Here is a 26,476-nt window from a genome sequence, read left to right as displayed (position 1 = left end):
TTATAAGTTCCTATAGATGCCAATCATTCTGAACTTCAATGGATAAAGTGAGATGCCAAAAATATTCAAGAGGCAAAAAGCTACAAGTCCCGCTCATCTGATTGGAGCTAAGTTTCATTGATATTTTGGAATTTATAGTATATTCTCTTCTTTTTATCCTATTTGATTTTCAGTTGCTTGGGGACAAGCAACAATTTAAGTTTGGTGTTGTGATGAGCGGATAATTTATACGCTTTTTGGCATTGTTTTTACATAGTTTTTAGTATGATTTAGTTAGTTTTTAGTATAATTTTATTAGTTTTTAAATAAAAATCACATTTCTAGACTTTACTATGAGTTTGTGTGTTTTTCTGTGATTTCAGATATTTTCTGGCTGAAATTGAGGGACTTGAGCAAAAATCAGATTCAGAGGTTGAAGAAAGACTGCAGATGCTGTTGGATTCTGACCTCCCTGCACTCAAAGTAGATTTTATGGAGCTACAGAACTCCAAATGGCGTGCTCTCAATTGCGTTGGAAAGTAGACATCCAGGGCTTTCCAGCAATATATAATAATCCTTACTTTGCCCAAGTTTAGATGACGCAAACTGGTGTTCAACGCCAGTTCCATGCTGCATTCTGGAGTTAAACACCAGAAACAGGTTGCAAAGTGGAGTTAAACGCCAGAAACAGGTTACAAACTGGCGTTCAACTCCAAGAGAAGCCTCTACACGTATAAAGCTCAATGCTCAGTCCAAGCACACACCAAGTGGGCCCCAGAAGTGGATTTTTGCATCATTTACTCATTTCTGTAAACCCTAGTAACTAGTTTAGTATAATAGGACTTTTTACTATTGTATTTATATCTTTGGATCATCTTTTGATCTTTTGATCATGTTTTGGGGGCTGGCCATTCGGCCATGCCTGGACCTTGTTCTTATGTATTTTCAACGGTGGAGTTTCTACACCCCATAGATTAAGGTGTGGAGCTCTGCTGTTCCTCACAGATTAATGCAAAGTACTACTGTTTTTCTATTCAATTCAGGCTTATTCCTATTCTAAGATATCTATTCGCACCCAAGAACATGATGAATGTGATGATTATGTGACGCTCATCATCATTCTCACTTATAAACGCGTGCCTGACAAACACTTCCGTTCTACATGCAAACAAGCTAGAATGAGTATCTCTTAGATATCTAATACAGAGGACCGAGTCCGAGATATCGGAATCTTCGTGGTATAAGTTAGAACCCATGGATGGCCATTCCTGAGATCCGGAAAGTCTAAACCTTGTCTGTGGTATTCCGAGTAGGATCTGGGAAGGGATGGTTGTGACGAGCTTCAAACTCGCGAGTGCTGGACGCAGTGACAGTTGCCATGGAAAGAAGTAGGAATGATTGGATGAAGACAGCAGGAAAGCAGAGGTTCAGAGGAACGAAAGCATCTCTATACGCTTATCTGAAATTCTCACCAATGAATTACATAAGTATCTCTATCCTAGTTTATATTTTATTTATGTTTTTATTATCAATTCACCATAACCATTTGAATCCGCCTGACTGAGATTTACAAGGTGACCATAGCTTGCTTCAAGCCGACAATCTTCGTGGGATCGACCCTTACTCACGTAAGGTTTATTACTTGGACGACCCAATGCACTTGTTGGTTAGTTGTGCGGAATTGTGACAAAGTGTGATTCACATTTGAGAGTACCAAGCCATTGGCACCATTGTTGAAGATCACGATTTTGCATACCAGGCTTCTTCTTTGACAATAACTCCTTCATGAATTTAACATAGAGAGGCATTTGCTCCAAAACCTCAGCAAAAGGAATATTAATTTGTAACTTTTTGAAAACTTCCAAGGACTTTGAAAACTGCTTGTCCTTGGTCTCCTTTTGAAGTCTCTGAGGATATGGCATCTTAGACTTGTATTCAGGAGCTTTAGGTAATGTTGGATGTGTGTCAAGAGTGATTGGAAAAGGATTGTCTGCACACCTTGGAGGAGCGTGTACTACTGTGTCTTCAGTCTGCTCTAGAGCTTCCTTTTCAACCGGCTCTTCAGTAACTTGTGCTTTCGTACTTACCACTTGTCCACTTATCAAGGTGATAGCCTTGCACTCTTCTCTTGGATTTGGAACTGTGTTACTAGGGAGGCTATTAGTGGTCCTCTGATCAATTTCAGCAACTTTTATGGCTATTTGACCCATCTGAACCTCCAAGTTCTTGAGTGATGTTCTGGTTTTTTGTACAAAGTTTGTTACCAGCAATTCTAAATCAGTAGTCTTCTGAGGCTGAGGAGTTACTTGCTGGGATTGTTATTGATGAGAAGGCTGAAACTAGCAGTTATTGAAATTATGTTGATGAAAACTGCCTTGAGGATTATTAAAATTCTGTGGCCTCTGAGGTTGCTCTCTTCACCCAAAATTTGGGTGATTTCTCCATCCCTGATTAAAAGTCTTGGCATATGGATCATTGTTGGGATTTCTAGGAGCATTCCCCATAAAGTTTACCTGTTCAGGAGGAAATTGAGCATAATCATAATTCTCACCTTGAATGAAGCCACCATTCATGTCATATGAAGCCTTTTGAGGGCATTCTGAGCATTGATAGCTGAAACTTGCATCCCACTCAAGTGTGAAGTAAGCATATTGATTTGTTGGGACATAACTTTGTTCTGAGCAAGAATAGCATCCAAGGCCTCCATTTCCAAAACTCCCTTCTTTTGAGGATCCCAAGAGTTCATAATATTCCTGTTAGAGGAGTAAAGATATTGGTTGTTAGCAACCAACTTAATAAGCTCAGCAGTCTCTTCAGGCATTTTCTTCATGTACAATAAACCACCTGCAGAGTTGTCTAAACACATTTTGGCCATTTCACAGAAGCCATCATAAAAGATCTCTAGCTTGGTCCATTCAGAAAATATGTCAGGAGGACATTGCCTGGTCATCAGCTTGTACCTCTTCTAGGCTTTATAGAGGGTCTCACCATCTCTCTACTTAAAGGTCTGAACATCCACCCTTAGCTTAGTCAGCTTCTGTGGTGGGAAAAATTTGGACAAAAATCCATTGACTACCTTATCCCAAATGTCCAGGCTCTCCTTGGGCTGAGAATCTAGCCACAACTTTGCTCTATCCCTCATAGCAAATGGAAAGAGCATGAGCTTGTAAGCCTCAGGATTCACTCCATTTGTTTTCATAGTGTCACAAATCTGCAGGAAGTTAGAGATGAATTGGTTTGGATCTTTCTGCAGGAGTCCATGATACTGACAGTTTTGCTACACCAGAATGACTAACGAGGCTTTAGCTCAAAGTTGTTTACAGCTATAGGAGGCACCACAATACTGTTCCCATAGAAATTTGGATTGGGAGCAGTGTATGAGCCAAGCACCCTTCTAGGTTGTTCATTCTCATTCGGATTTACCACATTGGCATCAACAGCACGATTAGGATCCATAGTGGACTCTGCAGCTTCCTTTTCAAAGGTCTCACTGATTTTTTCACTAGCTTTGTAAAGCCTGGCTTGTTGTAAGCACCGCCTCAATGTCCTTTCAGGTTCAGGATTAAAATCTATAAGAGTTTCCTTGTTCTTGTTTCTGCTCATAAACAAACAGAAAATAAGAAAAAATGGGAGTAACAACATCAGAGTGCAAAGAATTTCCAGTGAGGTTCCTGTGTAAAGAAATAAAATAAAAACAACTAAATAATAAAGAAAAAAGTTCAAAAATTGTAAATAAAATTAAAGTGGAAATTTTGAAATTTATAAAAAGAATTGAACAGGAAAATTAAAATAAAAATTACTAGGTAACACCAAACTTAATTTCAAAAATTAAGGAAAAATAATTAGCAACAAATTTCGAAAATAAAATGCCTAATCTAAGTAATCAAACAACTAATAGTTGTCAATCACAGTCAATCCCCGCCAACGGTGCCAAAAATTTGGTGAGGAATTTAAATTCCACAAACTAACCAGCAAGTGTACTGCGTCGTACCAAGTAGTACCTCAAGTGAATGAGGATCGATCCCACGAGGATTGATGGACTAAGCAACAATGATTGAGTGATTTACTTAGTTAGACAAATAGAAAAGAGTGTTTAGGTCTCAATTACATTTAACAGTAAATTCAGAAAATCAGAAAGCAAGCAGTAAATGGATTGTGAAATATATATGAAAAAATAGTTAAGGATTCAGAGATATTTATTTTTCGGATTAACTTTTCTTACCAACTATTTTAATCATGCAAGATTCAATTCATGACAAACTATATGTGACTAAACCCTAATTCCTTAGACCTTTTTAGTCTCCTCTAACCTTCATCAACTGCCAATTCCTTGGTCACTTGATTCCAATTAGAGGGTTAAGTTCAAAACTTGTTTATATGCCATAAAAACCCTAATTATCCAAATATAAGAGGATTATATATCATGTATCCTGTTAAGTCCAGATAATTAGTGATTTAGGAGAATTTGTTTTCACGCTGTTGTTCAGGTAAATTGCTTTTCCAATGTTTACAAGAACTCAATTAGAATAAGGGTCATGCTTCCATTCCACCCAAATTCATAAGATGAAGAACAGAAACAATTCTTGAATTTGAAATCAATACATGAATTAAAATAGAAAAATAATAGTATTAATCCATAGAATAAACAGAGCTCCTAACCTTAACAGTGGAGGTTTAGTTGCTCATGGTTCAGAGAGAAAACAAGGATTCTGAAAAATTGTAAAGTGCAGAATGAGTTGCGAGAAGAGAGAAGAGCCCGAAGGGCTGATTCTTTTTCTTTTTATATTTAATCCTAATTAATGTAAAATATATTTTCTAAATCTAAATAATATCTTTGCCTATTTGTAAATAAATTAAAGTTTTAATCAAAATTAATTAAAACACTCGTGCAATCCTTGATGAAGCGTGGGGACCGTTGCGTTTTCTTGCACTGGCGCCTTAGACTTGGAGGGGGCAGCAAGCAATTGGGGATTTGGCTTGTCTCTGGTGCTTAACTTCGGAAATTCCAAGTTAGGCGCCACCTTGGCAACGAGCAATCTACGCGCAAATCCTTCTTCTGGTGCCTAACTTGAGAATAGCCAGGTTAGGCGCTAGTATGGCCGAATATGCTGGAGAAGAAATGTATACTATTATACATTGTTGGAAATATCTAAAAGTTAGCTTTCCAATGCCACTAGAATCACATCAATTGGACTTCTGTAGCTCAAGTTATTTCTGTTGGAGTGCAAGGAGGTCATGGTTGATAGCATGCACTTTCTTCTCTTTTTCAAGAAAATTCTGTCAAATTCATCCGAATGCTATCTGAAAAAAATAGAATTGCACACAATTTAAAGTAGCATTCATATTGGCTAAAAGGTATTTAAATATTGATTAAACTTAACAATTCGAATGCAAATTCACTAGAAAAAGATAGGAAAGATGCTCACGCATCATGTATGCACAAGCACCAACTTCAGTATATTTCAAAGAATCACTGATGGTTTCATTGTTCAGAACAAGGTCATGGCCTTTGACATAGGAGTGAATTCTGTCCTCATGATAGGTCATATTTGCATAGAACTCCTTGACTAAGACTGGGTAAACTGGTTTTTTTATTTTAAAAATATGGTTCCAGTCCAGAAATTCAAAATTTTCCATAAAAACAAAACCTTTCTTTTTCAGATTTGGTAGGTCAACCAAAAAGGTGGGGCATATGGTACGATGAATGACAACACCATCATAGAAATCATTGTTCATGGCTGAGTAAAAACGGAGAAGGTTGAAGTTTGAGTGGGAGGTCATGAAATGTGATTTTAGAGGGATGCGAGGGTTACCTCTTTGAGAATGAGTAGGAGCAGACCTAGGCTTAGAACGAGAAGGTTCAGGCGCAGGTTCCTTAGCAACAGGGCGCTTCCCCTTCGAGGTGCTTGGCTTGGATGGAGCACTTGGTGATAATTGGTTGTGGTATATGCGGTTTTGGCATTTTTAATTTTCTACCCTAAACTACCTGTTAAGAAAAGGACTTGTTTCTGGTTTACCACGGGTTCATATTCTAAATTGTGTTTGTGAAATTTGTCAACTGAGAAAAAAGCATATAGATCCATTCTCTATAGGTAAGTCACAGAGAGCCAGAAGATTACTTGTAATTGTGTATTTAGTTCTTTGTTTTGTTGAAATTCCCAACTATGGTGGTAGCAAGTACTTTATCACTTTTATTGATGATTTTAGTAGATATACATGGTATACTTTCTGAAACAGAAATCAAAAGCGTGTGATACCTTCAAGACATTCAAGGCATTTGTCGAAAACCAAAGTGGCTGTAAAATCAAAATTCTTAGAACAGACAAAGGAACAAAATATCTTGCATGTTTAGATGACTTTAAGCAACACAGAATTCAACACTAACTAACAACTAGATATACTCCTTAACAAAATAGAGTTGCTGAAAGAAAGAAGAAAACCATAATGGATATGGTTAGATGCATGATCAAGTTAAAATAAATGCCTAAAAAATTTTGGGCAGAAGCAATCACAACAACAGTTCATATTTTAAATAAGTATCCAATAAAAAGTGTCCGTGTTAAAACTCTAGAGGAAGCTTGGAGTGGCAAGCGGCCTTTCATTCATCATTTCAGAGTCTTTGGGTGTATTACTTATGCCCATGTTCCAGATCAATTAACGAAGAAGTTAGATGACAAATGTGAAAAGTGTATTTTTATTGGCTATAACACAGACTCAAAATTATACAAGTTGTATAATTTAGAATCAAAGAAGGTGATTATCAGTAGAGATGTGATATTTGACGAGAAAGACATGTGAAACTGTAGCTTAAAGATAGAAAAATAGCCAATTGTAATTCCAAATACATGTGATGAAGAAGAAGAAAGACAACCAGATACAATCGAACAACCAGAATCATCTAGAAGATCTCAAAGAGAGCGGAGACTATCTGCTAGATTAGCAGATTATGAATTTTGCAATGACAATGATCCGTCCGATGAAAAAATCATAAAATTTTGTTCTATTTTCAGATTGTGAGCCGTTGAACTTTGAAAAAGCTTCTAGAGACAATAATTGAAAGAAAGCAATAGATGAGGCCATTCATACCATTGAAAAAAATGACACATGGGAGCTGACAAATTTATCTACAGATAAGAAGTCGATTGGAGTAAAGTAGGTTTACAAAACTAAGTACAAACCTAGTGGTGAAGTTGATTGTTTCAAGGCAAGATTAGTTGCTAAGGGTTACAAACAAAATTCAGGTATCAATTACTTTAAAGTATTTGCTCCTGTTGCTAGATTAGACACTATTTGTATGATTATTTCACTCTCGACTCAAAATAAATGGAAGATACATCAAATGGATGTTAAATCTGTATTTCTAAATGGCACTTTAGAAGAAGTGTGTGTTGAGCAACCTGTAGGATATGAAATTTCTTGAGAAGAATATAAAGTTTATAGGTTGAAGAAAGTTTTGTACAGGTTAAAACAAGCACCAAGAGCGTGGTACAAGAAGATTGATTCTTATTTCACTCAAAATGATTTTAGAAGATGTCTATTTGAGCATCATTTTATATCAAGTTTGTTGAGCTTGTAGATATCTTGATCGTGTGTCTTTATGTTGATGATTTGATCTTTATCGACACTAATTTGAAGATAATTATAGAATTTAGAGAGGCTATGATAAAGCACTTTGAAATGATGAATATGGGATTGATGTTTTATTTTCTCGGTATCATAGTTTTTCAGAAAGATGATGGAATTTTCATTTCTCAAAAGAAATATGCAAATGACATTTTGAAGAAATTTTAGATGGAGCATTAAAAATCAGTTCCTACTTTGGTCGAAGAGAAGTTCAAGGTGCTAAAAGAAGATAAAGGAAGAACAATAAATCCCACTTATTATAAAATTTTGAATGGTAGTTTGAGATACTTGATTGCAACCAGAGCAGATATTATGTTTGGAGTTGGATTGCTTAGCAGATTTATGGAGAAGCCTTAAACTTTGCAAGCAGCAAAATGGATTCTTCGATATATTAAAGGTACTTTAAATGCTACTATTTATTATGAAAATACTAATGAAGTGAATCTTTTCAATTACTGATGCTTGAGCATCTTGTACCCTTTTTTCACTTATTTTTTAGATGTTTTTAGTTAAAATTCATCAAGTTTTATTATTTTTTTATGCAAAAATCTTCTTTGGATGCTACTTTGAGTTGTTTTAGTGTTTTATGATTTCAGATAAAATTTGGAGCAATTTGGCAGAGTTGGAGCAAAAAGAAAAAGATTTGGAGCAACCCTCTTGGGCGCTAAACACCAGCTTGGCGTTTAGCGCTAGCACGTCAGCATTCCAGGGATGTCTTTGCCCATTGGTGGTGCCAAACGCCAAACTGGCGTTTAGCACTAGGCAGTCCGAATTGAAAGCTCACTCTTGGAGTATCTCTAGTTGGATTTATCCTTTATTAATTATCTTATCTTTTATTTTTGTAATTTTTATTTACAAACAATATTTTTTAGTTTTAGGATTTATTATCTTATTTTACTTTCAAATCAAAATTAGGTTAGATGTATAAAAGGGAAAAGATTCGCCCTTTAGAAAAAATTTCTCTCTTCCGCACTTTTCAGAACCCTTATTTTCTCTATACATCATGAGCCACTAAACCTCTTGGTTAAGGTTAGAAGCTCTGTTTATTTTTATGGATTGAGTCTATTATTCTTCTGTTTTAATTAATGTACTGCTTCAATTTCAAGAATTACTTTCATTCTTAATTTTATGAATTTAGGTGGAACAAGAGTATGACCCTTATTCTAAATACGTTCTTGTGACCTTTGGGAGAGGTCTCTCACCTGAACACAACTTGAAAGTAAATTCCTCCTAAATTGTTAATTACTTGAACTAATTTGGATACATAACATATAATCCATTTAGCCTTGTGTAATTAGGGTTTTTATGGCCATAAACTAGATTTGAACTTACCCTCTAATCAGAATCAAGTGACCAAGAGATTGACGGTTGATGAAGATTAGAGAAGACTAAATCACTAAGAGATTAGGGTTTAGTCAATTACAGTTTGTCATGAAATGAATCTTACATGATTAAAATAGTTGGTAAGAAAACTTAATCCGGACAAGTAAACATCTCCGATACCTTAACTGTTTCTCTCATTGATTTCTACACCAAACTCATTATTTGCTTTCTTTATTCTTGTTTTGTTCTTTAATGCTTTTGAAACCCATAAAACCAACTTTTTCATTCGCCTGACTAAGCCAATTAGTTGACTATTATTGCTCAGTTCCTCAGTCCTTGTGGGATCGACTCTCACTTACTTGAGGTATTATTTGGACGACCTGGTGCACTTGCCGGTTTAGTTGTAGATATTCCAAAAATCTGCACCAAGTTTTTGGCGCCGTTGTTGAAGACTGACGGTGATTGACAACTACTTAGATTCGGTATTTTTCTTAGTTTTGTTTATTTAATTTTCTTAAATTTTTTAATTAAGTTTTGTTTATTTTCTCTTAATTTTTTATTTTAAGATTGGTGTCCCGTTAGTGATTTTTCTTTTCTGAAATTTTCGAAATTCTTAGTATTTTTCCTTATTTCACTTTTCAAAATTTTTTTGGGTTATTTCTTTCTCATTGATTTTCAAAAATTTTTAGTTAAATTCTTGCATTATTTTATTTTATTTCTTTTTGCATAGGATATCTCACTGGGAATTCTCTATACTCTGACATAGAGATTTCCACTTTTTAAACCCCTTCTTGATTTGGATCCTGAACCTGAGAGGACATTGAGGTGGCGTTTGCAACAAGCTAGAGCTTACAGAACCAGTGAGAATCTCAGGGATACTTTTGAGAAGGAAGCCATGGATCACAACAATTCTAATAATGTTATCAATGGTAATTGTGGGAATCTGAATGGTAATGAGCAAGCTAGGAGGACGTTGAGCTCTTACACTGCCCTCACTCCTGATTTCTATGGGTGCAGCATTTCCGTACCTCCTATTGGTGTAAATAACTTTGAGCTGAAGCCACAGTTGATCACTCTGGTGTAACAAAATTGCCAGTTTCATGGACTCCTGCAAGAAGACCCGAATTTGTTTATTTCTAATTTTCTGCAGATCTGTGACACTATAAAGAATAATGGAGTGAATCCTGATGTCTACAAGCTCATGCTCTTCCCATTTGCTTTGAGGGACAGAGCAAAGCAGTGGCTAGATACTCAGCCAAAGGAGAGCTTGGACTCTTGAGACAAGGTGGTCAATAGATTTTTGACCAAATTCTTTCCACCTCAGAAACTGACTAAGATGAGAGTGGATGTCTAGACCTTCAGGCAGAGAGATGGTGAGTCTCTCTATGAAGCTTAGGAAAGATATAAGCAGATGATCAGGAAGTGTCCCCCAGATATGTTTTTAGACTAGACCAAGCTGCAGATTTTCTATGATGGCCTCTCTGAGATGGAAAAGATGTCTCTGGAAAATTTTGCAGGAGGTTCCTTGCACATGAAGAAGACACCTGAAGAGGATAATGAGCTTATTGAGATGGTTGCTAACAACCAATATCTGTACACTTCTGAGAGGAATCCCGTGAATCCTATGAAGAAAGGAGTTATGGAGGTGGATACCTTGGATGCCATCATAGCTCAGAATAAGATCATGTCACAACAAATTAGCATGATTTCTCAGCATTTGAGTAGGATGCAAGTCTCAGCTGTTAGTACTCAAGATGCACCTTATGACATGAGCAAAGGCTTCAACCAAGAAGAAAATTATGGCTATGCTCAACCCACTCCGGAGCAAGTTAATTACATGGGAAATTCCTCTAGAAATTCGAATAATAATTCTTATTCAAATACATTCAATTAGGGATGGAGGAATCACCCTAATTTTGGGTGGAAAGAGCAACCCCAGAGGCCCCAGCCAAACTTCAACAACAAATCTCAGGACGGTTTCAATCAGAACAAGTTCAATCATTTCAACAACCACCAATTTCAAGCCTCTCACCCATAGTAGGTGTCCTCTACTCAGCCTCAGAATACTCCTGACTTGGCCTCTTTAGTTGCAGAACTTTCCAAGAGCACTCATAGCTTTATGCAAGAGACTAGAGCTTCTATTCGAACTTGAAAGTACAAGTTGGTCAGTTGAGTAAGAGGATACCTGAGAGACCCCCCAACACTCTTCTTGGTGACATAGAGGTAAACCCAAGAGAAGAGTGTAAAGCCCTCATAATGGATAATGAATCCATACTGAAGAAGGAGGCGCAAGTTGCTAAGGGGCAGAGGAAAAAGTAGCTCCAGAACAGGCCGAAGCTACGCTGTCACATGCCTCACCTGAGGCACCTATTCAAGAGCCTGAGGAACTACACCCTTAGGAGTTTCAAAAGGAGACCAAGGACGAGCAGTTCTCTTAGTTCTTGGAAGTCTTTAAAAAGCTACAAGTCAATATTCCTTTTGCTGAGACTCTTAAGAAAATGCCTCCCTATACTGCATTCATGAAAAACTTACTCTCTGAGAAGAAAGCCTTGAAGGGAGATGAAATAGTGGTACTGACCAAGGAGTGCAGTACACTAATTCAGAGCAAGCTGCTTAAGAAGATGTCGGATCCAGGGAGCTTTTAGATTGTCTGTACTATTGGGAATATCACTTTTAACAAAGCCATTTGTAATCTTGGCTCAAGTATTAATCTGATGTCCCTGTCTATAATGAAGAAACTACAAATTCAAGAAGCATAGCCTACAAGGACAGCATTGGAGATGGCTGATAAATCTCTGAAGCAGGCACACAGACTAGTAGAAATTTTCTTGGTCAAGGTTGGAGAGCTCTTCCTCCCTGCAGATTTTGTGATACTAGATATGGGAGAGGATGCAAATGACTCCATGATGAATCCACATTTCATGGTATTTATTTGCTTTAATTAGGTGGATTTTATTGACTTTTCTTGCATTTATTCATTGAAATAACATAGTTTCATAATTTCTCCCTAAATTGTGCTTGAAAGTGAAAACATGCTTTTAAGCTTTATAATTGCTAAATTTTATTCACTTTAATTCCATTTGATGCCTTGATGTGTTTGTTGAGTAATTTCAAGCTTACAATGCAAGTATGGATTGAAGAAGTGGAAGGAAAGCATGCAAAATGGGAGAATTCAAGAAATGAAGGATTTGTAAAGCTGCCAGTCCTGACCTCTTGGTACTAAATTGATCATAACTTGAGCTACAGAGGTCCAAATTAGACGGTTCCAGCGGCATTGGAAAGCTAACGTCTGGGGTTTCAAATTGATATATACTTTGCTATAGTGGACATAAGTATAAGTGTGCGGATGTACACAATTTGTGCGTACGCACAAGTCAGAAAATAGCAAGTGTGCGCACAGGTCTTGGCACGTGAGCTCATTAATTGCAAACCACTGGGGGCGATTTCTGGGCCCCAAAACCCAATCCAACTCATTTCTGAAGCTATTTCAAGCCAAATTGAAGAGGGATGACGGGGGAGCACTTAGTTTTAGGTTTTTACATGTTTTGTTTAGTTTTTCTAGAGAGAGAAGCTCCCCCTTCTCTCTAGAATTAGGGTTTTTAGTCTACTTTCTCTTTAATTTCAGCATTTAATTCTTATTTTAATGTAGTTTCATTTATGTTTCTTGCTCTCTTGTCTTGATCATCTTCATTTCTTTTGTTAATTTCTCAATTTTGCCACTTTTATATTTATGAACACTCTTGTTACTTTTAATTTCATTTTATGCAATTTTGATGTTTTATGTTTCCTTAATGCTTATTTGAGTTGTTATTATCATTTTATTATAATTGGTAGTTCTAGATTTATTTTTATTGCAATTTATGATATTTTTCCTTTTATGCATGCTAGGTGTTTGATAAAATGTCTCTTTTAGCTTTTGCCTATTTTTTCACACTATTGGCTTGGAATTGGATAATTAGGTGACCTTGAGTCATAGATGTCCATTCGATATTGTGATTATAATTGTTAGTTGGTTTGGTTTTCACTAATGCTAGTCTTTCACTAAGTTAATTAGTGAGTTGATTAGGACTTGTGGATTGAGATCAATTATGTCCTTTTGACTTATTCTCGATGTTAGGATAGACTAATTGGGATTAATTCTTAGCAATTATCATGTTTCTAGTCTATGATTATGATAGGAATCCTTAACTCCTAATCCTTGCTAAGAGTCCCTCCTTTTTGCCACTTGAATTCCATTTTTGATTTACTTGCTTTAAGCTTTAATTTCCTTGCATGCTTATTTGCTTCCTTGCACTTTAATTTCTTGCTTCTTGCTATCACAAACCCCTTGCTTCCCTCATAGCCAATAATTGGACACTTCATTGCAATTTCTAGGGAGAACAACCTGGGATTTCAAATTCCCGGTTATTTTGTATTGAATTGTGATATTTTTAGGATTGATATTTGATTGTGAGAATTCGTTGTTGGTTTGGACTATACTACTAACGAATTGATTTTTGTTTTGATTGATTCCAAACTATACAAGAATTCAACTATCAAATTTAGCACCGTTGTCGGGAATTTGCAATGGTGTTACATTGTTGGCTATTGTTGGCTATTGTTTTAGAATAGAAAAGAATAAGAGAGATTTTGACAAGAATTAAAGGAGAGAGATATTTTTATTAAAAAAATTTTTAAAAAGAAAAGATACAATTACTAATTTTTTGATTGTCAATTACATTTCTATTAAAATTAGTAGTATCAAAAAATATTTTAAATTTAATATTATCAAGAAAAAATAAAAAAAATTATATAAGGACTAATTTGATTAATTTTTAAAATTTTAGGGATGAAAATGACTTACGTCTGAACTTTCAAGGACTATTTTGATTATAAATAACTTTTTTACATGTCAAGTGCCACGTGGTATGCCACGTGTCACTGATCTGACACGTCAACCAATCATCTTGTGACACGTGGCATTAGCACTCCACGTCATCATATGCCACGTGGCACTTAACATGACACTTCATCATCCAACTTACAAAAGGACTAACGTGACCAATCGTGTATCTTTTGGGACGATTTTGATTATCTTTATCTTTCCAGGACCAAAATGGAGATCGGGTATCTTTCAGGGACGATTTTGGCTATTTACTCGTTTGTTTTTGATTCGTTGCTTGTTTTTGTTTGTAAATATGTCTCTTGGTTGTTAGCTTACTTTAATAAATTTTTGTTTTTTTTAGTGACTAATAAATTTTTGTTTTAAAATACATATGTGAATAGCTAATAATCTTGTTTAAATCATCTTTTTTATTTGAATTGCATGTTTAAAATTTTTAATTAGTTTTTAGATGGTTGAATTTAGATAGATTTTTATTTGTGCATATTACCATCATCATCTCCATCTTCTTCACCATCGTCACCATCCATCACTGTCTCTTCCCAGCCACCATAACCTCCATCACCATCACCTCAGCACCGCCACGGCCACCTCCTTTTACCATAACCTCCGGCGACAACCCACACCGCCGCACCGCTTTCTCTTTTTCTTCCCCTCTTTTCACTTCCGCTGAGCCTAGAAACCACTGCGCCAGCTCCTCCTCTCCACCAAAGCCCAGAATGGCAGCGGCCACCTTTTCCTCCCTCTCTTTCACTGGCCGAACCGCTGCGCCGTCGATGAGCCACAGCGACACCGACAATGAGCCCCTTTTTCCCTTTCTTCTTCCTTCTCTGTCATCCCGTCTCACCATCACCAACCAGCCTAGCACCGTCGCAATTCCAGCCCCGTTTCTCGTTCACACCCTTCCCCTCTTCTCACCTCTGCCAAGCCCAGAAACCACAGCTACCTTCCCAAGCCCTGTCACCTTCGCGCTAATCCACAGCCCCGTGACCCTCCTCTTCGCGATATCACGTCCAGCCTCCTTCTTCTTCCCCTCCTGTCCGAACCTAGCCTCGCCTCAGCTTCCAGTCATCACCACAGCAGCCGGCGTCTGTACCCACAACGGACACAGAGCCACCACATCTCTCTCTCTTTCTTCTTCTTCCCCTCGCTTCACCTCAGCCGAGCCCAGAACCCACCGTACCACCACAACGCCACCGCACATCCCCATCGCACAGCCCTCCTTTCTTCTCCCATCGCCGCCGGTTCTCCTTTGCTCTGTGCGAGACCCACCACCTCCGCGAAGCTCTCTCTCCCTCTGTCATTAGTTCCCTAACCGCTAGCCACCAACAACCTCCTCTTCACCGGACCAACACGACGGCGAGCTTCTCTTTTGCCTCCCTGTTCGCCGCTAGGACTCCACCTAGAACAACCGAGGCCACTCCTCTTCCTCTCCTTTCCTGTTTCGAATGTTTGTTCAGCATTTCAGGTTTCCATTGAACTCTGTTTCTGATTCTTTTTCAAATTTTGTTAGTTAGTTTTGGTTTCTTTAATCTGGTTCTAATTCTAGTTACTTAGTTAGATTCTGATTTCTGTTTGGTGGATTCTAGGTTGTTAGGATAGGTTAGTTTAGTTTATTGGATTTTGATTTTAGCTGCAAGTGTTGGAAAAATTCTGTTTGCTGATGAATATTACTGTTCGGGTTGCTGTTTATGATGTGAAATCACTGATTCTGATTTGATTTTTCTGATTGAATTGATGGTTAAATTGCTGTTGAGTTCATTTGGTTAGTTGTTTGACCGATTTTCTGTTGAACTTCTGAGATATTGCTGCTGGTGTTTGGGAATGGAAAACTTTTTGTTTGAAATTGGTTTCTTGACGCTGCATAGTGTTTTTGTTGCTTTATTCTTGCTAAGGGCTGCTATGAATTTCAATTGTGATTGCTGCTATACTCTTGCTGATGGCTGTTGTTTGGAATGCACAATTTCTGGATTTTGTTTGCAGTGATGACAATTTTACTTAATGCATGAATTGAAGTTGTATTGCTGCTATTTTGTGCCAATTTGAACCTAATCACTTGATTCAGGATGCTTATTTGTTTAAGTTCATGTTGAATACTTGTGATTGGTTGTTGAATTCAAGAAAAAAGAATGCTGCTGAGTTATTGTTGTTTGTGTTGGAATAGATGATGATTGCTGAACTGAGATTGGTCTTATTGGTAAATCTGTTGCTGAATTCACTTAGTTTGGCTTGATTGATTTTCTGTTGAATTAATGGATAAACTGCTGTGCTCCTGCTGTTTTGCTGAGATATTGCTGCTGGATTGTTCATTATTCCTATTTTGATGCTGCATGTTGGGCAATTGATTGGTGTTATGTTGCTGAATGATCCTATTTTTCTTGATTTTATATTGGATTGTCAACTGCTCAAGTTCATTTATCCACTTTGTTCTTGCTTCAAGTTTGACTGCTGCAGATTTCTTATCCATGTTGGCTTATTTGCTTAATTCATATGAACTCATATATGGTTTTTGTGTTTTTAATTGTTAATGAATTCATATGGAATCTGAATTGATTGTTTGAATTTGGGAAATAGCTAATTTACTGCTGAAATGCTGCAGGATTTTTCCTAAACTTATTTCATTAAATGACATTGTCTTCTTTGGTGCAACAAGATTCTATTTGACGGATTTCTGTGTCAATAGAATCTTGTTTGCTAAATGGGTTTGGAAATTTCCTCATGAGCTTCCTTACGAGTTTTGGTCAATTCTTTAACTTCTTTGCTTCTTTTAAATCATGTGTTCTTCTTGAGCATTGAATATGCCTTAATTGAGTTTTAAATTGACCATAAACTTGAAATTCTTTTGAGATTTTGAGCCTCTTTTGCATAAACTTACAAGTTTGAAGGTTTTTCTATCTATGTGGCTGATTTGATTCATTTTATTCATGCCTAACGTACATTAGGTCACATAGATAATGAGGTTTTCAATTCTTGTTTCAACTTGTGACTTTCATGCCTCATTGGAATTTGGTGTTTGAATGTTCTTTGGCTTACTTGTTTCTCTATGTTTCTAACTTGCCAACACCAAATGGCTTCAACTTATGCCAATTTACTTGTGATTAATATCCATTTGATTATGTGCTCTACACATGCATGTGCATTACTTGTTTTGGCTCTAGAACTTTTAAAAAGTGAATAGAAACTTGCTTGTTTTGACATTTTTGAAACTTTTTGGAATCAAGGAACTTGTGACTATGCACTTAAATTTTGATTTTCCTCCCATTTCTTTTACTAACTTTTTCTCTCTTTTTACATAACTTTTAAGCTTCGATTTCTTTTTTCAACTAACTTTTTCTATTTCTTTTCCTTTTCAACTAATTTTTCTTTTTCTTTGCTTAACTTTTAACTTTGCTTGTCTTTTTCATCTAACCTTTCTTTTCACTTTCAATTAACCATTTTTCTTTTTACTAACATAACTTTTAACTTTTAGCTTTCTTTTATTTTTCAACTAACAACCTTTAATTTTTAACTGTTTTCTTTCTCTTTGTGCATAGCAACAATGCTCCTTCCTTATTTTATTCTTTGAGATCAAGCAAGTTAGCTTTCCTCACGTCTTGAATTTGATTGGAAGTTGTTTATGTTTGATTTAATTTGATTCTCATGTATGCTTCCATTCAAATTTTTATTATCTGTTCACTTCATATGCTGTTTTGTGACTTAGCTCTTTCCTTTTCAGCATCACCATCACTCTTGCAGCCACCCTATCGCCTAACCCACCAGCTGAAGGTGGAGGTGACACAATGACGACTCCTTCTACTCCGCATGATCTTGAGCACCATGGACGGTGCTACGTCTTAAGTGTGGGGAGGTTGTCCTTTAACAAGCATATTTTGGGTGACAATTTTATTTCCGAACACTTGTAGTTTAGTTTTTATTATTATTATGCTTTTTAGTTGTTTTGTATATATTTTATCTTTTGAAAACCTTTTTACTTAGTTATTGCACTTTCTTAGTTTATTGCACTTATTAATTTTGCTTGTACATAACTTAGTATTATATAGTAGTTATGCATATTTTGACATTTTGCTCTTAATTTTGGCTTGTACATATGTTTTTTTTTTTTTTTAATCTTGATTGTGATTTGGATGATGTGATGATTGCACCTAGTTTGATTTCCTATACACTTGTTATTTTGGTTTGTTTGAAATTAGGAATTAAACTTAGGATTTTTTATCTTTTTCATCCAATCACGTTATATACATATATAGAATAAATGTTAGTCAATTTAATGAAATTTTCAAGAAGCTTACTTTTTATTTAGGGCATTAAAATTCAAATTGAATTGAGTTAAAATTTTTCATTGAAACTTGCATGACTTATACATTGTGGAATATGGTTTTTGAGTTAAAGAACATACAACTTGTGAGCTTTTGAGCCTTATTGTGTGGTTACATCATTTGACCACTTATTTCATTCTTGTGTGTTGCTCTTCTTTATGATTGCAATATTTGGTTTGTTTAATTCTATATGTCCATTGTTTAATGTATATTTATGCATTTATGTGATTGAGGCCATTATTTCTTTATAGCTCACTTAACCCAAATAGCCTACCATTTCATTCACCTTTGTTTGTCACTTTGAGCTTTTTTAATCCCCTTTTGTTCTTTATTTTGCCACATCATTAACCTTAAGCGAAAAATAATGAAGTGTCTCTTATTTGAATCTTTGAGTAGCTTAAATTAGTGAGAGTGTGTAATGTTTAAGTGTGGGGAAAATGTGGGAACTTTAGGTGATGAAAATGTGTTTTATGCTTATTGAAAAATCTTGAAAATTTAGGGTGCATACTAATGTAATATTATAGAAACCATATGCATTGGTGAGTTGGTATATATATCATGTTGAAAAAAAAAAGAAAAGAAAAGAAATAATGAAAAGGGGACAAAATTACCCCAATGTGAAATCTAATAAAAAAAATCAATGCATATATGATTGAATTTGATGCATGAGTGTGTATATATGTAAAAGTGAGATTATGGGTAGCTAAGCTTGATATTAGAATTGTATAGGTTGTGTATGTCTTAGGTGAGAATTTAGGTTAATCAAAGATTCAAATGTAAACCCACCTAGCCATATATATATATCCTTACTATTGCCCTTAGCCCCGTTACAACCTTGAAAAGATCTCATGATTTTTGTATATGTACATTAAATTTGTGTTGATTGGTTAGATGAAGAACAAACTTTAGAAAGCATGATTGGAGGAGAATTGAGTGAATTGACCCTAAACACTTGAGTGATTAGAGTGCATACACATATCCGGTGAGGGTTCAATTACTCAATTCCATATTTTCACCTATGATTATTGCTTATCTTGCAAGTTTGCTTAAATTCCTATGACTCAAATTCAATTGTGAATAGGATTTGGTTATGATTGCCTTAGCCCTTAGTTGTGTATAGATGCTTTCTTGAAAATTGATTTATTTGGACAAATTAAATACATATAGATAGTTAGATAGTAGAGTTACATACATATAGATAGATTGCATATAGATAGTTACATTGAATAATTGTTGATTCCACTTCTTCTCTTCCTTTGGTATAGCATGAGGACATGCTATTGTTTAAGTGTGGGGATGTGATGAATCCACATTTCATGGTATTTATTTGCTTTAATTAGGTGGATTTCATTGACTTTTCTTACATTTATTCATTGAAATAGCATAGTTTCATAATTTCTCTCTAAATTGTGCTTGAAAGTAAAAACATGCTTTTTAAGCTTTATAATTGCTATATTTTATTCACTTTAATTCTATTTGATGCCTTGATATGTTTGTTGAGTAATTTCAGGCTTACAAGACAAGTATGGATTGAAGAAGTGGAAGGAAAGCATGCAAAAATAGGAGAATTCAAGAAATGAAGGATTTGTAAAGCTGCCAGTCCTGACCTCTCGATACTAAATTGATCATAACTTGAGCTACAGAGGTTCAAATGAGGCGGTTCTAGTGGTATTGGAAAGCTAACGTCCGGGGCTTCAAATTGATATATAGTTTGCTATAGTAGACATAAGTCTAAGTGTGCGGACGGACACAATTTGTACGTACGCACAAGTCAGAAAATAGCAAGTGTGTGCGTCCGCACAGGTCCTGGCACGTGAGCTCATTAATTGCAAGCTGCTGGGGGCGATTTTTGAGCCCCCAAAACCCAATCCAACTCATTTCTGAAGCTATTTCAAGCCAAATTGAAGAGGGATGAGGGGGGAGCACTTAGTTTTAGGTTTTTACATGTTTTGTTTAGTTTTTCTAGAGAGAGAAGCTCTCCCTTCTCTCTAGAATTAGGGTTTTTAGTCTACTTTTTCTTTAATTTCAGCATTTAATTCTTGTTTTAATGTAGTTTCATTTATGTTTCTTGCTCTCTTGTCTTGATCATTTTCATTTCTTTTAGTAATTTCTCAATTTTGCCACTTTTATATTTATGAACACTCTTGTTGCTTTTAATTTCATTTAATGCAATTTTGATGTTTTATGTTTCCTTAATGCTTATTTGAGTTGTTATTATCATTATATTACAATTGGTAGTTCTAGATTTATTTTTATTGCAATTTATGATATTTTTCCTTTTTAGCTTTTGCCTAGTATTTCACACTCTTGGCTAGGAATTGGATAATTAGGTGACCTTGAGTCATAGATGTCCATTCGATAATGTGATTAGAATTGTTAGTTGGTTTGGTTTCTGATAAACCCCAATTTTGTGGTTTATATTGTGTAGAATTTGGGGGTTTTGTCAATATTTCTCACACTTATTCATAAGAAATGCATGGTTTTGTGTTTCCTTCCTAATATTTCTCTATGATGAAAAATATGCTTATTTTGCCTTAGAATTGCTATATTTTGATCCTCTTTTATTGCCATTCGATGCCATGATGTATTTGTCAAGTGATTTCAGAATTAATAGGGTAAGAATGGCCTAGAAGAGAGAAAGAAAGCATGCACAAGAGGAAGGAACATGAAGATTTGGATTTTGGGAAACTCAGCATGGGCGCGCACGCGCACCTCACGCGCACGCGTGGATGAGGACAGCTGGAATCGACGCGCAAGGATGGACGCATCTGCGCGGATCAGAGAAATCCCACCGACGCGCACGCGTACATGGCACGCACGCGCGGAAGGCTGCACGTGACCTCATTAAAGGAAATCTTGCCTGGCGATTTCTGAGGCTCATCAGGACCAAATTTAAGCTGTTTCTGCATGGAAAATACCCAAGGATGCTAGGGGGAAAGGGGGGTCATTCATTTTATACTTAGACACAATTTTTAGCTAATTTTTGTTTCTTCTTCTTTGACGTTAGGATTTTTGCCAGTAAAGAATGTCATAAAAACAGTCGCGTTGTAGATATAGTTTCTAAACCGACAGAAATCCCTTCGTACAAACGTTTTGGGTGTCACAAGTAACAAACTCCTTTAAAAATTGTTAACCGAGTATTCAAACCTCGGGTCGTCTTCTCAAGGAATTGCGAGGAAGTATGTTCTTATTATTGGCTATAAAGGTTGTAATCGGGGTTTAGAAGATGAGAAGCAAGTAATTTGAATGACAAGTAAAGTAAATGACAATTAAAATAAATAAATACTGTAAAGCAGACTTTTGGCAAGGTAAAAGAAGTTGGAGGTCCAACGTAGTTATCTCTCTCAACTATAATGAAAGTTGAATCTAAACTCCACTTGATCAACCTGTACTAGGGCAAAGGAAAGTCAAGGGACTAATTAAATTGACCTTTGAATCCTATTTATTTCCTAAGAAAAGGTTGGGATTACTTAAGTTCAGCTCAATTAGCAAGATAACGATTATCAATTATGTTGAGTTTAATAACTGTTGAGTTACTGAATTCTTAACCAGAACCAAAAGGGAAAAAAGTAAAATTGCTAGAATAATAAAAATATCCTTAGAAGGGAAGCAATGGTAACTTAAATCAAAGAGAACAATCATAAACTGAAAATACCTCAAATATTATTAATTCAAATAACAGTCTGTAACATGGGAGAAAATCATAAATTCAATTATAAAGGTAAATAGCCAACTCAGATACTAGAATAAATAAATAAAGTGAAAGGGAAGTTTAAAACAAAGAAATATAAAACCTGGATTGAGAGTCACTCTTAAAACAAGAAGAAATCCTAAATCCTAAGAGAGAGAGAGAGAGAAGATCTTCCTCTCAACTAAATCTAAATCATTGAAAACTAAAAATATGCGAGCTCTCCTTGAATGGATGCATTCCCACACTTTATAACCTCTGGTCTATGCTCTCTGTACTTGGATCTGGGCCAAAAAGGGCTTCAAAATTCGCTGGGGGCGTATTCTGTAAATTCTGATACGTGGCCTCTGTCACGCGTCCGCGTGGGTCATGCGGTCGCGTCATTTGGAGCTTTTCCTTGCCACGCGGTCGCGTCAGTCATGCGACCGCGTCACGTGCGTTCTGCTTAAGTCGCGCGGTCGCGTCAGTCATGCGGCCGCGTCGCTGCTGATTCGTGCTTGGCACGCGATCGCGTCATCTATGGGATCGCGTGGATACCAGTTTCCTTAAAACTCCATTTTGCTTTCTCCTTCCATTTTAGTATGTTTCCTTTTCCATCCTTTAGGTCATTCTGCCTTAGGAAATCTGAAACCACTCAACACACTAATCACGGCATCGAATGGAAATAAAGGTAATTAAATTAATTAATTTTAAAGCTTAGGAAACATGTTTTTCAATTACATCACATAATTAGGAAGGGAAAGTAAAACCATGCAATTAATGTGAATAAGTAGGTGAGGAATTGTATAAATCACTCAAATTAAGCACAAAAGAACTCATGAAATATGAGTTTATCAACCTCTCCACACTTAAACACTAGCATGTCCTCATGCTAAATCCAAGGTAAATAATTAAGGTTAAAGTGATGGAATGTCATGCGATGCAACCTAATTTAAATGCAACTACCTAAATGAATGATGCATCATGCAACTCTAACTTATTCACTTATATATAAAGCTCACATGTAGTCAAGTTAATTCACATTCTCAAGGAGTCATGTATATGCATAGCCAACCCTTAAATAATAAGGCATTTTAGCAAATGAGATGGGAAAAAAAACATTGTACAAACTTGCAAAACAATTAGTAAATATAAGCACAGATATATGTTGATGAGTTATAGAATCCTCACTGGATTTTGTGTTTTCTCTCTAGTCACTCAGTGTTTATTGGGTTTATTCACTCTATTTTTCTTTTTATTCTTACTTCCTATAACTTTGTTCTTCATCTAACCAATCAACAATTATAGAATATAGTCATACCAAAAAGTCATGAGGTCTTTAAGTGAGGTTGTAATGGGGCCAAGGTAAAGGTAAGAATTTATGTATAGGGTTAAATGAGCTAATAAGTGAATCCTTAATTAGACTAAGATCTCACCTAACATACATATTTAGTAAAACAAAATCTCTTTACCTATTTTCCCATATTATCCCACTTATTGTTACATGCTCCTGTTTCACTTTTTATTTTTATCCCATGTGCATTGTTTTTATTTTTGCATTGGGGAGTTTCTTTTGTATCCCCTTTTATTCAAATGCTGAAAAACAACTTTTTTTTAATGCACATGGTAATTGAATCACTTAGATTTTCTCATGAGCATGCTTCCCAAATTTATTTTGTTTCTTTTAACTTTTCTACCTTTTGTTTCTATCATCCATGTTCCCAAAAGGTTTCCCACATTTAACTCTATTTGTAATTTTCTATCTTAAGCTAACCAAGGATTCACTTGGGATTTTCTTTTTTTTTTTTCTGCTTAAGGCTAGTAATTTGGCTAAATAGAATAAAGGGGTTTTAAAAGGCTCAAGGGAGCTAACAAGGGTGATGTAAAAGGTAGGCTAATTTGGGGTAAGTGAGCTAAAATCAAATGATGGCCTCAATCATTCTCTTGGTATGTATCTATTCTATATTCTATAATTGGACATATAGATTAAAACAAAGTAAAGAACATCAGAATAAAAAGAAATGAAACACACAGAAATGAAATTATGGTTTGAATGCAACCATACAATTAAGCTCAAGACTCACAGGTTGTGTGTTCTCTAACTCAAGCATCATATATCATTTATATATTGTATGCAGGTTTAGTTAAAAATTCCCATTATTCTCATAAAAAATATATTTAGGGTAGTTTTTAAAGTTTTAATGTTCCTCCTTGATGAAATGTTGTCAGCTTAACTACATCATGTAATGCTATATATAAGGTTTGTGGATTTAAATCTGTTATATTCAATTTCCTAGCTTACTTCCTTTTTATATTTTTTCTATTTAAACTATACTATCTTATGCTAAAAAGGGTAAACTATACTAATTAATCCACTAATAAATCAGAATTGCAAACTAAACTAAATAACTAAAATAAACTAAATGGCTAAAATATGAACTAAAGATGCAAAATGCAGAAAATAGAGTAAAAATACATAAAAGCAATGTATAAGTACTCAGAAAATAACAATAAAAATAAAAAATATAGAAAAATATCCAAAATAAAAGAAAAAGTATGTAGTGGTTCACCAAAATAAACGCCAGAGATGACGACCTCCCCACACTTAAAAGGAAGCATCGTCCCTGATGCTCAATCAAGCCGGGTGTGAAGGAGTGTCATCACTGGGAGGGATGGTAGCTGGAGTCTCAGTGGTGGTGGTGGGCTGAGGGTCTGGCTGCTGTGGAGGCGGTGCTAACTGGATTGGGATCTCAAGATTCGCAGCCTCAATCTGATGTGGGACCGCTGCCTGTGGTGCGGCTGGTGCTGCCTCCTGGGGATGAGTCTCTGCCTCGGGCGCATCCATCTCCTCCTCAGATGCCTCGGACGGTGTGTCGGGCTCGGAGGGGATGTCACCGGATCGTATCATCAGCTTTAGGTGCTCATAGCGCCGCTTGTTGCGACGCTCTATCTGGTCAAGTCGTCGGAACAAGCGGTGCACCAGATGATAGACGGGCTCTGTGGCAGGTGGAGGTGCAGTGGTAGGTGGTGCAGCAGTAGAGGAAGAGGGTCCAGCAGACGGTGGGGCTGTCTCATCAGTAGCAGTGAATGGTGGTGGTCTGTGGCCCAGGGCTAAGAAGTTCCGGCTGTGCGGAATAATTTTCCTGCAATCCGCCACTGGTGGTCTCTCATCGGCATCCTCCCATGGCACGTCAGCTCGACAGCCAAGCTGTGTAACCAGATATGGAAAAGGGAGGGTGCCTCGGACGTGGACCCTGGCCATATAGTGCCGAATGAAACATGGCAGATAAATGTCCTTACCCTCAAGTACACACCAAAGGAGGGTGATCATAGCAGCCGGGATCTCCGTCTCGTGAGTACTCGGCATCACATAATTACTCAAGATCTGATGTCATAACCGAGCCTCATCGTTTAAGTATGCTCTCTTGATCCCTCTAGGCATGGTAGTGTCCTGACCCATCTTCCAAGGAACTGTCGGGTCGAGAGCTATCCGTGCCTTCACGGCATCCCAATCAAACTGCATCTGGCGCATGTCCTCCTCAGCCTTTGAATAACCATCAGGCTGATCGGACTTGGCTGGGAGCCGGAGAATGTCCTCTAAGGCCTCTTTAGTGACCAGAATTTGTTTTCCTCTCAGGTGCACTGCATCTAGGGTGGTGAGGTAGTAGTTGCAGTAGAATTCCCGGACCCAAGATGCGTTGACCTCTGTCAGTGTTCTCTCTAGAAAGAACCAGCCTCTTTGCTTGATTTGCTCAGTGGTGTACTGCTGGAATCTTCAGAGTTCGTTCCAAGTATAAATTTTTGGAGTTTGCAAAAGCCGGGTACTTCAGCTCACAGTACCGGTTTGCAAATTTTATAGGATCATTCGCAGGGAGCAGCTGGTCAGCTTTTTCCTGTTGTGTGAAGTTCTTCTCCTGCCATGAAGAATCATGCATTAGAGCAATGATGGACTGGGAGGAATCTCCTCGCTTGCGCTTGCCAGTAGCCTTGCCTTTGCCTTTCCTCTGTGAGGCAGACATCCTGAAAAACAGAAAACCAGGATATGATAAAAATAGGAAAGCAAATAGGCAATTAAACAAAGGAAACTCAAAGCGGCAAAGGAGAAATAAAATAAGGAAAATGAGTACATGAAATATGATAGAATTTATGTTAAATGGAAAAATAATCAATATGCCATGGTTAGAAAGTTAGAGGAAAGTGAAAATAATCAGAAAAGAGATCAAAAGGGTTAGTATGGTTAGAATTTGAAAAAGAAATTAGTAAATTAAAATTAGTGAGTTAGTGAAGTGCGTGTTAAAGTAAGTGGCATAGAAAATGGGAGTGACGCGATCGCGTGGGGCGCGCGATCGCATGAGAAGGGGGAAAGAGGGGTGACGCGATCGCGTGGGTCGCGTGATCGCGTCGCTGGAATTCGTGCTAAACGCACGACTCCAGCGCCGTTTTAGCGCAACTCTCTGTCTCCTTTTGGGGTGATGTGCAATCCATGCGACGCGATCGCGTCGCTCACGCGGTCGCGTGGGATTGGTATTGTGCAAGTGACGCGATCGCATGGGGCATGCGATCGCGTCGGCCAATTTGTGCAAAACGCACAAGGGCCGCACGATTCCAGCCTAACTTTCTGTTTGTTGGATCCTTACGCCGATATATATATCACGCAGCCGCGTGGGTCACGCGGTCGCGCAAGTG

The 26,476-nt window shown here is 36.8% G+C and overlaps 1 long non-coding RNA gene across 3 annotated transcripts; it reads left to right on the top strand.

Moving 5' to 3' along the window:
• On the top strand, window positions 14,286-20,316 carry LOC107643894. Of its 3 annotated transcripts, none has more exons than XR_002363421.1 (3): window positions 14,286-15,275; window positions 17,523-17,654; window positions 19,634-20,316. It is a non-coding gene; the product is annotated as an uncharacterized LOC107643894 (long non-coding RNA). The 3 variants fall into 3 exon arrangements; XR_002363420.1 differs by having other exon boundaries at window positions 17,523-17,680; XR_001621150.2 differs by lacking the exon at window positions 19,634-20,316 and having other exon boundaries at window positions 14,287-15,275; window positions 17,523-18,733.

This window comes from Arachis ipaensis, chromosome B05 (assembly GCF_000816755.2).
Source record: "Arachis ipaensis cultivar K30076 chromosome B05, Araip1.1, whole genome shotgun sequence".
Classification (NCBI taxonomy): Eukaryota; Viridiplantae; Streptophyta; class Magnoliopsida; order Fabales; family Fabaceae; genus Arachis; species Arachis ipaensis.
This window is presented reverse-complemented; position numbering and strand designations above follow the sequence as displayed.